At 37.5% G+C, this 15,917-nt stretch overlaps 1 long non-coding RNA gene across 2 annotated transcripts in view; it reads left to right on the top strand.

Moving 5' to 3' along the window:
* The first annotated feature begins 8,591 nt into the window (after positions 1-8,591).
* The window catches only part of LOC125281010 (uncharacterized), a 333,364-nt gene continuing 326,038 nt past the window's right edge, over positions 8,592-15,917 (top strand). For both annotated transcript variants that reach the window (XR_007187984.2, XR_008958625.1), the window contains exons 1-2: positions 8,592-8,939; positions 9,320-9,631. This is a non-coding gene — a long non-coding RNA (uncharacterized LOC125281010). The remainder of the gene's footprint in view (positions 8,940-9,319; positions 9,632-15,917) is intronic.

A 15,917-nucleotide genomic window follows, 5' to 3' on the forward strand; every position in this document is an offset into this window, starting at 1 on the left:
CATTGTCTATCTTTTCCACTCAAGTTTTATGAGGACAAGAATTTGTACTGTTTTATTGTTGATTCCCAGAAATTATTCCTTGACACAATCAAAATGCTCATAAACATTTGTTGAATGAACAAAATTGTGAATGAACGAACTAATTCATCATCAAATATTACTAATGTTAGTTTTATTTAACTATAGCAAGAACTTGAAAACAGTAGAAAAGCAAAAATCATCCAGATTTTTATCACCCTACCTCAATTTTTTATATTTATCTTGGCTGTACTTATTTAGTCAGTGATTTTTTTAATAGTTCCCACTAACGTTTTTGGGAACAAAAGTCAACTGACTCTTGGTAAGCATGTATCTTACCAAATAGAAGTAGTAACATAGAGGCATGATAAAGAGAGACCAAGAGCAAGCACTCAGTACATCTTGGTAATGAAATATATACTACATTTCCTCATATATGATGTACACCCAAAGATAAAGGACTAGGATCATTTATACTAACATTTAAATGTTCATTATATCAAGTGATCATATTAAAGGCAATTTTTTGTTTATTTTTCCTTTGTGCTTTCAACCTTTTTTTCCCATTGTGAATATAGTTAGAAAAAATAAAAATAATATTCTTTGTACAGTCTATAAGTTTTTTCAAAAGACATTTACATTTAAATGCCTGAACGGAGATACTTTGTTAGGATGACTATTTCACTAACTTTTGTTCCATTTGCTTTTGAAAAAAATTAATACTGGCAGAATATAAGAAATTAGAGCAAGATGTTTATATTATATTCATGTTTGGCTTTTAAATTTTCATTTAAAAAATTAGAATCATGTTTGAAAACCTATTGATTTTTCACTATACTTTATTCAGAATTAGCTACTTTTAAAAAAAAGTATTTTATTTACCTGAGAGAGAGCAAGAGAGAGCACAGAGGGAGAGGGAGCAGCAGACTCTCTGCTGAGTAGACAGCCCGATGCAGGACTCAATCCCAGGACCTCAAGATCATGACCTGAGGTGAAGGGAGATGCTTAACCGACTGAGCCACCCAGGCACTCCCAGAATTAACTACTTTTATTGGACAGTTTACTCATCTATATTCATTACCTTCTCACTTATTATTAACATTTGAAAATTAGCAAATCTGGATAAGAAACTTATCGTGTGCCTTTGTGTGTGTGTGTGTGTGTGTGTGTGTTTAACAGTAACCATGAAGGAAAAAAATACAGTCTTTATATTCACAAGTATGAGAGACACCAGTAGGGAAAAATATAAGGACATAACAAGTAAAAAACAAACAAACAAAAAAACAAACTGTGTATATCTATGAAAACAAAAGTTGATCCTGAATAAAAAGGAAAGCCCGATTTCTGAAGACTCTGAAAGAGAATCTGGCATAAAAGAGGGGCACTGGCTTGTGACTGTGATTGGGTCTAACCATCAGACGTAAGCAGGGTTTCAAGCTAGAATTGTAGCTATTGCTGGAATTCCTAACTCCCCTGGTGGCGCTTTGATATTGGCATGATGGCCTGACATCATTTCTACATCAGTTCTCTTCCAGAGAGCGAAAATGGAAGTGTTAGCTGTTGGTGAGGGGAAACATGAAACAGGCTCCTGCAAGAACAGTGGCTGTCATCCGGAGCTAATGGACCAAACCGAGCTTCCTTAAAGATTGTGAGGACAGTGCCCGACACTGGGTCTCAATGAAGACAGTAGAGCTCACCAGACTGGTTAGTGATTGTTGTTCTATGAACTGAGATAGACATATTTGTCATTAGAAACAATATCACAAGTTCTGGGGGCACAATATGCTGCAAAAACATTGCTCACTTTAGGAACAGGACTCTGTTTTCAATTAACCAGTCTCTTCTTACATGAAACATTTAATTTTTTTTACAAAGATTTAATAAGGGGCGCCTGGGTGGCGCAGTCGTTAAGTGTCTGCCTTGGGCTCAGGGCATGATCCCGGCATTCTGGGATCTAGTCCCACATCAGGCTCCTCCGCTGGGAGCCTGCTTCTTTCTCTCCCAGTCCCCTGCTGTGTTCCCTCTCTCGCTGGCTGTCTCTCTCTGTCAAATAAATAAATAAAATCTTAAAAAAAAAACACACACAAAGATTTAATAAAGCAGTACTACTACTATATTTTTAGTAGTTAGTAGTAGTAGTAGTAATACCACTACTAACATTTTTAAGGTATTTAGTATGGACCAGGTACTCTTATATTATTTTATTTACAATTTATTTAGCAATTTAGTGAATTAAATGCCATTGTTATTCCCATTTTGCAGACAAAGAAATGGAAGCTTAGAGCTTTTGAGTAACTAGTGCCAGGTTCTAATAGCAGAGCAGAAATTCATACTCAGAGCTCTTGCCCTTAGGCCGTATGTCCTTGTAGTATCATATTATTTGAAAGAGTAGGATCTGGAATTAAGTTGCTGGGGTACAAATGTTAGCTAAAATTTTAACGTGTAATCTAGACAAGCTATACTTAACCCCTCAGAACATTGTTTCCTCAAACATAAAATCAGTTTTAAAACACCCATAAAATTAGAATAAAATAATACTAAAAATATCATAGAGTTGTGTAATGATTAAATAAAATAAATTTAAAGTGCTTGGAAGTTTCCTTGACATTCACTAAACATTAGTGGGCCCTTCTCTCTCTTTCTTCCTCTCTCTCTCTCTCTCTCACACACACACACACACACACACACACACACACACACACACACTGTTTGTCTTTTAGCCTTTAAACATTACCATGAATAGGTGGCTCAATTAGTACACTTTTATAATCCTTGTAACCTTGAGATGATATGACTGTATGCTTTCCTGTGTTTTTAGATGTCATTCCCTTTTCTTCTTAAGGGAATCAATTTCATTTCTTTCAGCTTTCTTGAGATACTCTTTATCCAAAGCCATGAAATTTACTTCTCTTTTTGGTTTTTGTTTTGTTTACATTTTGAAACCTACTTTTACCAACATTCATGAAATTTTTACTTTTAACCATAAAACATTTTCATATAAGTAGGCTTATGTTCTCAAATAAATTTTAAACTCCTCTAGTTGGGACTGTGTCATGCTGCCTCTTTTTACACTGAGCACTATTCTGGTTCTGGGCACACAGTTATCACTCAAAAGATATTCATTAAAATTGATGATTTGACAAGTAATGACTGTTGATTCTTTTCTAGAATGGAGATTCTCACATTTTACAGCTCTTAGAGATAAAGTAAAAGTATATACTTATAGAAAAAGCCATAACCACAACTAAATAACCCTTAGTTACTCATTAAAAGAATATTGTAATTTTTTCTTTTTCTTTAAATTCAAAAAAAGTAGTTAAAAATGTTGAAGATGGTTAAGTCATTGGCTTTTGTTTGAATGGCTCCACTGAAGATCATGTTGAAAAGGCTATTATTCCATATCCATGAAAATAATTTCCTATGAGTTATCTTGGTAAATGTTAACATAAAATACACAGAGATTCTTGTCACACCAATGTGTTAATTAAGAAATAATTGTACATTTATGGCTTGTACCTTTTTGAGTTAATTAGATGTTAAATCATTTCCTAATCAGTGATTCTGATAGTATAATAGCTATCTGATTAAATTAAAACTTCATTTGGCACACCAATTTTAATTTAAATTAAAATGTCTGATGAGAGCCACCTGTAGTAATCCTTTTCTGACATCCTTTATGACTGATTTCCTACATTGGGATGTTAGTCTACTACAAACTGAAGTACTTATCTCTTTTTCTTTCAAGTACTTCACTTAGGCAGTGACATGAAAATCACCCTTGCAGCTTGAAATAGATTTTTTCAGCGCCATGCTGATTTAGTAATAAAAAGCTATGCAGGGGGAAAAAAAGGAATGACTTTTGGGTTTTTCAACTTTTCATTCAGGATTTTAAAAATTATTTTTGCTCATCTCAAGACCATTTAAAAAGCAATATGATAGAGGCATTTTTCATATTTACCATTTTCTTGTATCTTTCAAATCATAAAAGGAGGCTTATTACTCTTCTTTAGTTGTAAGATTATTTAGATGCTTCTGAGTAATTTATTAGCTTCATATTTTTGTATCTATCCTGTTAATCATTTTCTTGTAACAAGTTTTTTCTCTAAGTATGATTATAGGATTGTGAATTTTGCTTAGAAAACAATAAAGCATCATTTCTTTTTTCTTCTTTCCATCATTTGTGTTTTAAGAATAATCCTAAATCATTCCCTTTTTCAGTTTTTCTCATTTTCACTTTTGGACCATTGTTCCATATTAAAGGTTTAAGTTTGCCTTTAATTTACTTAATTTAAGAATAATAAATTTTATCTTCTTGAAATTTTATCCTTGAAAAAGTCAGAGCCATTTATTTTTAAAGGCAAGAAACCAAAGTATATTTAGAAGTGCAAAAGTAAAGCTTTATTTAACAATGTCTTTACTATATAGCAATAATTCAATTCCCCTTTAATATATAAAAAGCAAACTAAAACATTTGATAGAAATTTATTTTAATTAATTTTTAAAATTAACATCTGAGCTTTAATGAAGTATAAGAAGTTTAGATGTGTATGAAAACTTATTAAATCATTTTCTTTCTGCTGAATTTACAAGTGGCTTAGGGAAGTCAATTTTATTAGATACTGTGATCATAATTTTTAAGGTTTTATTGACCCACTGCATGTTACCTATTCTACTAAAATGCAGTGAAGAAGTCTTAGGATTTGACATTGGGAGAAATGATGTATACGGAACAATAAAGCCTATGAAATGAAGCCATCAATAAAATAAAAAGGCAACCTTCTAATGGGGAGAAATATTTGCAAAACATATATCTGATAAGAGGTTAATATCCAAAATATTTAAAGAACTCATACAACTCAACAGCAAAAAAAGCCCTAAACAATCCAATTTAGAAATGTGCAGAGGCTCTGGATAGACATTTTTCCAAGGAAGATATACAGATGGCCAAGAGGTACATGAAAAGATGCTCAACATCACTCATCATTAGGGAAATGCAAATCAAAACCAATATGAGATATCACCTCACAACGGTTAGAATGGCTAGAATTAAAAAGACAAGAAATAGTAGGTTTGGAGAGTATATAGAAAAAAGGAACCTTTGTGCACTGTCAGTGGGAATATAAATTGGTATAGCCACTATAAAAAATGGTATGGGGTCTCTTAAAAAATTAAAAATAGAACTGTCATACAATCCAATAATTCCACTTCCGGGAATTTATTCCAAGAAACTGAAGACACCAACTTGAAAAGATATATACACCCTTGTTCATTACAGCATTATTTACAATAGCCAAGATATGGAAACAAGTGTCCATCAAAGGACGAATGGATAAAGAAATGTGATCTATCGATCTACCTGTCATCTATCTATCTATCTATCTATCTATCTATCTATCTATCTATCTATCATCTATCTATCTATCTCCATATAATGAAATATTATTTAGCCATAAAAAAGAATGAAATCTTGCCACTTGGAACAATATAGATGGACCTTGAGAACATTATGCTAAGTGAAATAAGACAGAGAAACACAAATACCATATGATCTTACTTATACGTAGAATCTAAAAAACAAAAAAACAAACAAAAACAACCCCATAGACACAGAAGTGTTTGTGTGTGGGGGTGGGGGTGGGGAATGGGTAAGGGGAATCAAAGGTACAAATCTCTATACAATAAATAAGTCATGGGAATGTAATATACAGCATGGCAACCATAGTTAAAACTACTATGTTGCATATTTGAGACTTGCTAAGAGAGTAAATCTTAAAAGTTCTCATCACAAGGAAAAAATCTGTAACTATGTACAGTGATGGATGTTAACTAGATTTTTTATGGTGATCCTTTTGCAATATATACAAATATCAAATCATTATATTGTATACCTAAAACTAATTTAATGTAGTATGTCAATTATAGCTCAATTAAAGAGACTCCAAAAATATTCTGAGAAATTTCAAGAACAAGTCACACTTTAATGTTAAAAGTTTCTTTTATCTTTCATGGTGAAAAACAACATTGCCTTCTCTTTTTGGGGCATATGTGTCTTTGCTTATACACCAAAAATGTTTTCCCTCTTTTCCTCCTGCTGACACTCCCCCTTTTGCTACCAATTTTCTATGCAGCTTGGTAAGGCTGATGCTTGAGGACAAAACAATAATGCCTTTTGACTTTCTTTCAGGAAGACATTTGTCATTCCCTGTGCAACAAGAACTAGAAAAGTCAATCTGAACACAGATTGCCTCTTTATACGAGACTTCCCCATCCCCCTTTTTCAGACCAACCCTTATTCAAAGACACATTGAAATAATAAGAATAGCAATTGGCCAAAAGTATTATAGTTCTTATGTCATGAATATCCACTCAACCACTTCACTCTACCATAGTGTCACTGAAAAAAAAGAAAATGGCCATTTTTGTACCCCCTACAGAGAAAGCATCCTGGGAAAATAACAGCATCTGACTAGCCACTCTTCAGTGCTTGGGCAGTACTCAATCACTGTGTTTTTAGAGTTTAGACTATCTTCTAAAATGCAACAATGCACACCTTGAACAATCTCTTTGGGTATGTCAGGACCTCAGGAAGGCAGATAGGCAGAGATATCAAAGAAAAGTCTCCTTTTGGAAAGGAACAGCATAATTTATTTTTACTTACACAACTTTTTACTTGTATGTGAAACTTGCTGAAGGGGACTGTGATTTTATTTCCAGACATCTATCCATGCCAACTCTTTTATTCAACTTCTTATTCCCATATCCATATTGAAGCAAGCCACAATGATTCTGTCAGCTTGCTCTACATCCTTTCCCAAAGTTGTTACAGGTCAAGCTTCAGTTCCCTTTTTGAGCTTTATAATTCCCAAACAATCATCTGGATGGTTTCCTAGCAGTAGCTAGGATTGTTTGATCCATCTCCATCAGCTCTTCTCTCTCCAACTGCTAAATTGTCCATTCTTCCAGTATGACCCTATGCATTGAGGATTACGCTTGCTTGATCAGTTTATTCCCCCTGCCCCATAACATCACTAATGATTTAGGCTGGAAAAAAAGCAAAACGGTTTGCCACTTTTAGACTCAGCCCCTTTGATTCTGTACATAAGCTGACCTACAGGGGCACCTGGGTGACGCAGTCCTTAAGCCTCTGCCGTCGGCTCAGGGCCTGATCCCAGAGTCCTGGGATCGAGCCCCACATCGGGCTCCTCTGCTGGGAGCCTGTTTCTTCCTCTCCCACTCCCCCTGCCTGTGTTCCCTCTCTCGCTGGCTGTCTCTCTGTCAAATAAATAAATAAAATCTTAAAAAAAAAAAAAGCTGACCTACAACATTATTTTGAGGGATCATGCTGTCAAGAGATTTAGTTTGACTGCTATTCATCATGTTCAATCTTTTTCTATTGTTTTCCTGTGCCATAGACATTTGGGGATGGAAATGGGAATGATTTGAAATAGTTTCACTTGAACTTAGGAAGTGCAAAATCACTGAAAATTCTACTCTTTGTTGCAGAGTGACAGCAAGCTGTCTGAAGGAGTAGGGATTCCTGGACATTGCAAAAGGCATTTAAAATTAAGAGGAAGAAAGATCTGGGCCCCTGGGTGGCTCAGTTGGTTAAGCGTCGCCTTCTGCTCAGGTCATGATCTCAGGGATCTCATGGGATCAAGCCCCATGTTGGGCTCCCCACTCAGAAGGGAGTCTGCTTTTCCCTCTCCCTCTACCTCCACCCCCCTGCTGCTCTGTCTCTGTTATCTATCTCTGTTTCAAATAAAATAAAATAAAATAATAAAAAAGGAAGAAAAATCATGTTCTATTCCCACCCAATCTGTGAGAGGCTCTCTGTAGCCTGGAGATGGCTTAGGGATATGAGAGCTTGTTTAGAAACTTTGCTACTGTTGTTACTCCATGAGCACAGGCCAGTGCAGGGACCTCCATTTTCAATGCAACCTCACAAAGGCAGAATAAATGTGTCATATTAACAGCACAAATAGTTGTTTACTTGGTTGAAGGATTTGTGGATAACCTTGAGTTTATCAACTTGAGTTTTTATGTAACAAAAATATAAAAACTAATTTAATATTGTTTTGTTTAATTTTCATATTCAAATAAAGCTCAAGTTGAAATAATATTTGATAGAGAGTATAAGTAAGGTAAATTACACTTTTACTTGATTTCCTCTTATATGAAGGCCCTAGGGTCTATATGTGTGTGTGTGTTTTCAGGATATAAGAAAGAAAAGTAATATAATGTATTGGTTGCTCTAAAGGCTGATTTTATGTTTGTGTGAAAGTAAACTGAAGGAAATTATGAAATTCCTTTCCCAGGAGATCTTTAATAGTATCATGGGTTGCATCTGCTGGGATCTTTATGACAAATTCTGCCTGCAGGCAGGGTAATGGATTTTGAAGACATTTCATGGAATTTTATACCCCCTCGAGTATGTGAAATTGAGTTCAGAAGTTGAAAGGAACAGGATTCAAAAAGTCTATTCCCTTCAAGTAATTTAGTTTTCTGACCTTGGATTTCAGTTTCTTCATCTGTAAAGTTATTCCTGCTAGAATGTATCAGTGATTCTTAACATTTTTTGTTGTATAATATAATGCTGTGGCAGGGGGGGCGGTCATGGATTTTCTGAAGCCTCCTCATTAACTCTCTAGGATCTATTAGAAAACAAATAGGAAAATCTGTGCTTAGGAACGAGACAATCTTGTGTGGAAGACACAGTGTGCACACATTTAGAAAAGACCTAGGAATGCTTCCATGATGTAATCACAGGCTTGAAGGCTTTGTACGGACTTTGTACATAGGAGAACACAGAGTACAGACATGAAGTCAGAAAGAGCTAAGCAATACATGTAGATTCAAGTCAAGGAAAAACTATATTTCAGGTAGAGGCAGGGAAGAATAGGGAAGGGAACAGTCAAAAATTCGTAAGTATTACAGGAAACGTCAGTTTTCTCTTTCTTTCTTTCTTTCTTTCTTTCTTTCTTTCTTTCTTTCTTTCTTTCTTTCTTCTTTTTTAACTTAAGGGAAACTGTATTTAGTTTTCTTTTTAACGCAATCTAGTTTAAAAACGAGTTGAAGTTAAGAAAGAAGGGCATGGAACCTTCTAACAGAATTAGACACAGCCAGACAGGAGGGAGGATGGGTACTAGTCAGGAACTTCCATGTCAGATCTTCTCCATCTTGGAAGTGAGGTCATCACTGATTCTGGTCAGTTGGCAAGTTCTTTCTGTCTCTGGGCCTCCTTCCTCGCCTGGTACACAGTCCGCTTAAACCTGTCCATGTCCATGATCTTTCCCATCTGCAGGCATTTTATGCGGAGCGCCTCACCTGCCCTTCAGCAGCAGGCTCTTCTCTTGTACCGCTTCCGCGGCCGGTTCTGGTCCTTCTGGCGCACTGCGGCACGTCCACGATGGGCCGCATGGGCAGCAGCGGGTCTCTGGGCGGGAACACACGGAAGTGGATACAACACAGGAACTACCGGAGCTCCCAGGCAACCAACTTCCTCCAGCCTCTACTCAGGCGGACTTCGGGGCCAGGCGCGTCCGCATCCCACGCAGTGTCTCGGGGGCGCCCGCCAGGCTCTGAGGGCTGTTGTGCAGGAGCCGCTGAACTTGAGGTAAGCCGACTGTTTCTTCAGGGCCGGCTTTTTAAAGACAGAGTCCTTAACTGCTCCAGATAATCTACCTCGGCCCGGTGCCTAGAACCTCAGCTCCTCGGGGAAGGACTCTTCACTCAGGTCTCAGGCACGTGCGGGCCCCGCTGAGGGGAAGGGGGCGCTGGGTTGGCTGTGGGCTCACGGACCCAGTGGGAGCCCATGCGCCCCAAGGGTCCGCTGTTCCCTCCTCGCCCACCGCTCCTTCGGCCCCTGCGCGGGCTGCACCACCGGCGTGCCATCTGCTGGCGGGGAGCTGAGTCGTTTGTGGCGGCGGGCCCAGTGTCTAGGGGCAGAGCTACAGGCCTGGCCTGCCGGCCGTCGCCACTTTCCGGCGACCGGCCTCTGTGCCACCTCCCGCCGGGTTCACGTTGACCTAGTCCAGGTTGGAAGAGGGGGAATGGGACCCTCGCCTGCCTCCTGGGGTGGGGGTGGGGAGTCTTTCCTGCCTTGTCTTCAGTCTCCTGGAGCGAGGTTTGAGGCCGGATCTCTTCCCCATTTCCTTGTGCTGGAGGCATCCTCTCAAGTCAAATTCTCACCTTCGGGGCCACTTTTCAAAGGGTCGACCATTGCAGAGGTCACCGGCCTCTTCCTTCCGGGGACTTAAGGACAAGGCCCCTCCAGCCTTCTGAGGGCTGACAGCGGTGGTGGTTTTAGGACCGGATGCGTCCTCCTGGCAGGCTGGGGCTTCCCTGGGCAGGTCTGCAAGGGGTACTTCTCTGAGAGGCACATTTTCTTCAAGCAAGAAGCCATATTGAAGAAGAAAGAGAATACATTTTTAAATTTCCTTGAAGGTTGGCAGAGGGGTTTAATTTAATTGCCTGGCAATGAAGTGCTACTATTAATTTCAAGGTAAGTTGCAAGTACATGATGATGGGAAATACTTTTGGGAAAGATAATTCTGAATACAGAGGAAAATAATGAGGATAACATATTCTGTAAAAATATCCTTTAATAGTCAAGGGGAGAGTGAAATAATGCCATACTGAGTAGTGATTATGCCTACAGAAATAGATAGCAAAAACTGATCTAAAAATACTATTGCAAGTAATAGGAGAAATGTGGTGATGCTTTAGAGATAGTGAAAAGGTAAAAAACAATATAAATCTGATATACCTATAATTCAGAATTATGGGAGGAGGCGTGATGATGAGGAGGAGTTTAGATTCAGGTGACCCACATGTGGTCTGAGAGTCTGGCCTCAGGGTTTGAAGTGGTGACCTCTGGAGTATTGATGTGTTAATTGGGCATTCCAGTAGTGAACTTGAAGCTACTGGAGTGGAAGTGAGAAGCCTTACATGATTCAAGGCAGAGTCAAGAAACTTAAATCTATCAGAAACAGATTTTTCTGTTTTTATTATGGCTCCGACATATTCGTTTAGAATTTATTTTGGTGTTTAAATATTTGCCCTGATGTACTGTATGGTGACTAACATAATATAATAAAAAATATTATTATAAAAAAAATATTGGCCCTGTAAAACAGATATTGTTTTCCTAGAAATGAAGGTCGGTTAGTTAGAGAGCTAATACCTTCTTCTGAAGTCTTGGAAAAATAGTTAGACATACTCATTGCAATGGGAATCCCTTCAATTTATAATATTTTGCAAAATAAAATAAATAAGCTTTTTGTCTTAGAGTGAAAACATTAAGGTACATAAAATATTATCAGGAGAAACTTTACCAACCCTTAAAGCAAGAGAGTTAATTTTCCATATTGATTTTTTTCACATCAATTATAAACTGGGGCATATCCTGCCATATGATAGTTATGTCTTATTTGGATGTAACATTGGGAGCAAGGACATTCTTCAGGAAATAGTAATTCTATTTAAGCATGTGTTGAAAATATCCAGATTAACAAATATATGTTTAATAAAATAACAATATGTTTCTCAAAAACCTATTTCTCGGTGTCTTGACAGCAGTCTTCAGAGCCTTCTTGAAGGGAAAGGAAAAGGGTTAGTGGATAAATGACATGTGATAAATGTACTCCAATGGATAGAATTCCCTAAGTGTGTAGATTGCTTCTTCATGCTATTCTAAGGAATTTTTGACATCTCCATTTTTTTTTTTTTTTTTTTTTTTTTGTAGTTCAGATCACTATTGAGTCCAGGTTTCAATAAAAACAACCAGGCAAACAAGTTAGAACCACTCCCAGCTGCTTGAGCTTGCACACTGAATTCAGACACTCTGGTAAATGCACATATGTATTGATAAACTCAGCTCAGTACAAAATGATCTTTTTCCTATTTGGTCTAGTTTCTTGATAATCTATTTCTATATGTATCCTTCAGATTTTTATATGTATAAAATTATATATGTAATAAATATAATAATAAAACGTAATATAATGATAATGTAATAATATATATAAATATGTACATATATAATTACAAAATCTGGTAGTTACTTTTAAATGTATAAGCCCATAAACCTTCTCTTTTTAGATTTTACGTTGTAATTGGCACTCAGGGCATTCTGGAAACTGTAGTTAAAGGCTTGGATGAGCATGAGTGTTTCATGTTGGCCAGAGATGCTGTGGGAGTTAATGTATTAAATTGGACACCAGATTTCAGTGGGGAGACCAGAATCCCCAAGGGTCAGAGACCAAGTAATAGAGCAGAGACCTTAGTTACTGAGGCAAGGAGGGAAAGCTTTTATTTATATATATATATTATATTATAATGTTATATTTATTTATATATATATTTATATATATAATATTATATTTATTTGTTTATTTTAGAGAGCGAGGGAGGGAAAGAGAGCACAGTGGAGGGAACGGCAAAGGGAGAGGGAGAGAGAGTATCCTTAAGCAGACTCCCTGGTGAGGGTGGAGCCCATGCAGGGATCCATGGGGGGCTGGATCCCAGGATCCTGAGATCATGACCTGAGCGGAAACCAAGAGTCAGTTGCTTAACTGACTGAGCCATCCAGGCACCCCTGGAAAGCTTATCTTAATAGACACGTGACTGAATGATAAGCCAAATGTGTGATCTTTCAAGATGTTTGTCAATAGTCACTTGATCACCAGGTTCCTAAGCCCAGGTCAATGAGTAGCCTTCTAAGAACCAAACCGATCTGTGTGAACACGAATCTAGGTCTCTATTCCCTGTTTCTTGTCTTTCCTCAGATGTCACCTACTCTGTGAGACCATCCCTGCTATCCTATTTCAAATGTACATACCCCGACCCAGAACTTTATGTTCCCCAGAGTACATGTTCTATTTGTCTCCTTTAATATAATAGGAGCTCCTGGAAATAGGAAAGTTGAATATCCCTGAGAATTGACTGAAAGCAGACCCAACATTTGTGAGACATTCTTTGAGGGTACACAGTTTAGGGGGCACTAAAAAATTCAGTAATCAAGATAGAAAATATTTTAATGCAATAATCAGAAAAACATCATCACTGCCAAATAATACATAACAAATAAAATATCAATATTTTAAATAAAGACAGTATTTATACATTCATATTGGAAACTGAGGCAAGAGAAAAAAATCAGTTATACTGATCCAGTAGTCTGGGATTTTCACAGTACAGGGTGAGTTGCTGCACCTTATTCTCATACCACTAAGAAAGAAGCACAATGTTTTCATTACATCTTTAGATTTTGAAGAGGACATATACCTCATTTGGATGTATTTCTCTGATCCATTACTGGATTGCTACCAAAGCTACCAACTTTCAGTGAAGTTCAGAACAAGAGAAGTTTTCCCACCTGGTTCTGGCTGTTGATGCTACTTATGTCTTGAGGAATTGTTACTAATAGGTTTGTGATAAATAAAGATCTCCAGGGAGTTTGTAGCAAACTCTGATAAAAGAATAGCAGCAGAGGCTCTTGGTTTTTGAAGCAAAACCACTAATTATTTGTCAAAAAGTCAAATGATTATTCTTTCTCTATCTCTGAATTCTGGCAATGTCCATCTCCTAATTTAGGGACAGAAATGCTGAATACAGTCTTTTCCAACCTTATGTGCAGTTAGGATGTGTGCACATGAATTAGGATCTGTCAATCAGATACTCTAATCCCAAACCTTGATTTGGGATCTAATGACTGAAAGAAATAGGTGCCACGTAAAATTCGTTTTGCTGTGGGAAGAGGAAACTCTTTAGTTTCCAGGGCCAATAGTAGCTGAAGTTCTAAAGACAATACTAGGGTCTGTTTGGTGATAGCAGCAGTGGTGGCTTCACTGGACAGTTCCGCATTATGGTGTCAATTCTGATTATGTACATAGCCTCTAAACCTAGTTCTCTGGCTGTCCTAGAAGTTGTGTGAGCTGTGCAATGTACTTTAATTTCTTGTTTCTGATTTAAATTATCAAGAAATTATTTCTGTTAGTCACAAAAAGCCTTGACTTACATACCTATGTTTGGATCACACCATATGAAGAATAAATGTCAGTTTTAACCCTCAGTAAAGTAGTTTGGCCTATTAAAATAAAATATATTTATTCCCTTAAATAACGCCTGGAAACTTACTCATGCATTTTTAAACTTATCTTCCTTCTTACTGTGCACTGTTGGTTGAATGAACAGTATGAATATGACTCACGCCATTAAATGAATCACCTCTTTTAATATATTCTAGATCCTTAACTTATCACCTATTCTATACAAACAAAAAGGAGTAGTGAGTAATGAGCAAAGTTAGAGTGGTAGTTATCATTATAGCACTGTGTGGTAACCTGAGACAGGTGAGCATATATAAAATAAAGAAAATCTATTTTCCTTGGAGGAGCAGACCATATTTTCAAGTGTGGTCTAGAATCTAAGATATATCTTTTTTTTTCTTCTAAGATTTTATTTATTTATTTGACAGAGAGAGACAGCGAGAGAGGGAACACAAGCAAGGGGAGCGTGAGAGGGAGAAGCAGGCTTCCCGCTGAGCAGGGAGCCTGATTCAGGGATCGATCCTAGGACCCTGGGATCATGACCTGAGCTGAAGGCAGACGCTTAATGGCTGAGCCACCCAGGCGCCCCTAGAATCTAAGATATCTTTTGAAGCAATAACCAAGGCCATCAGAGTTGAGCCTCTTTGAGAAATTGACAATTGTTCCACAGTTCATTGTGGTTCACTAGGTATGAAGAAGCTTTGTAAGTGTCTGGGATGAAATTGAGGTCATGAGTCCCTGCTTAGCCACAAACACCCTTTTATTCTGTCGGCTGCTAGCAGATCCCTGTGGGCTTTCTTAGTGACTAAATCTGCCTGGCCTGGCATTCCAAGGATGGTGTGATTAAAAGGGATAGATGCCAAGAAGAATAAAGGATACCGGCATGGGTATTGAAGGCAAAGGCAACTTCCTCAACTGTGAATGAATCCATGTCTGCTGCTTCAGTGGCATATGCATTTTGTAATGAGTGAGGAAGTTGTTCGGGGAATATCCTAAAAATCTTAGTGAAGACAGAGTGTATTGATTTCTATTTGCTCCTTTATGTTTAGCTATGGGTTTTAGTAGCAATAAAGCTTCAGAGGCTGTAGAAACTGGTTAGTGGAGCTGCTGATCAAGTATGCCAAGGGAAACAAAAGCACACAGACTAGTCAATAGACTAATAGATGTTCATGGAACTTATAATGTGTTTCTCCTTCAGTGTTCTGTTCCTTTCCAGGGGATGAAACACATGGTGCCATGTAACTAGAGAGGTGAGTGTGTTTCTTCTTTCACTTTGGGGCAAGAAGAAACTAAAGTTCTGTAACAAATGATTCAATAGGCTCTGAGCTTTAGATAAGTAGTATCTATCCCCTAATAGCAAGGGCTTTTGGCCAGCAGTTGTAAGAGCAAAGTTATACACTGTGAGGAAGATAACACAAGTGGTATATTTGCAGGTGTGATAAGCATGATAAATGCATCTTTTTTGAAATTTGACCCCTAAAATAATAGACCTCAGGGTGGCTCTGGCTCTGACCTGCTTCTGACCAAAAAAAAAAAAAAAGTTTTTCTTTACACATGAAAATGGCTAACTTTAACCAACAATGGTTTCCTTTGGTGATGTTTCTGCAATTGCCAACCCGAGACAGCTCTATCACATCAGTGATATCAGGTCAACAGTATACAGGATAATCACTGGAATTCAAAACTGGTATCAGAGCTGAGAGATCTCCTTATGCATCCTCTTATCCTTGCCAATGCAATCAAAATAGTTCTGTGAACAGCTTGCCAAATGAGCCAGCCTCGTAAACTCTTCTCTCTTAGAAAGGAAATAAAGACATTCATATTGATTCATATTGTTTTTCTCCCCTCAGT

Source organism: Ursus arctos, unplaced genomic scaffold (assembly GCF_023065955.2).
Source record: "Ursus arctos isolate Adak ecotype North America unplaced genomic scaffold, UrsArc2.0 scaffold_11, whole genome shotgun sequence".
Taxonomy (NCBI): domain Eukaryota; kingdom Metazoa; phylum Chordata; class Mammalia; order Carnivora; family Ursidae; genus Ursus; species Ursus arctos.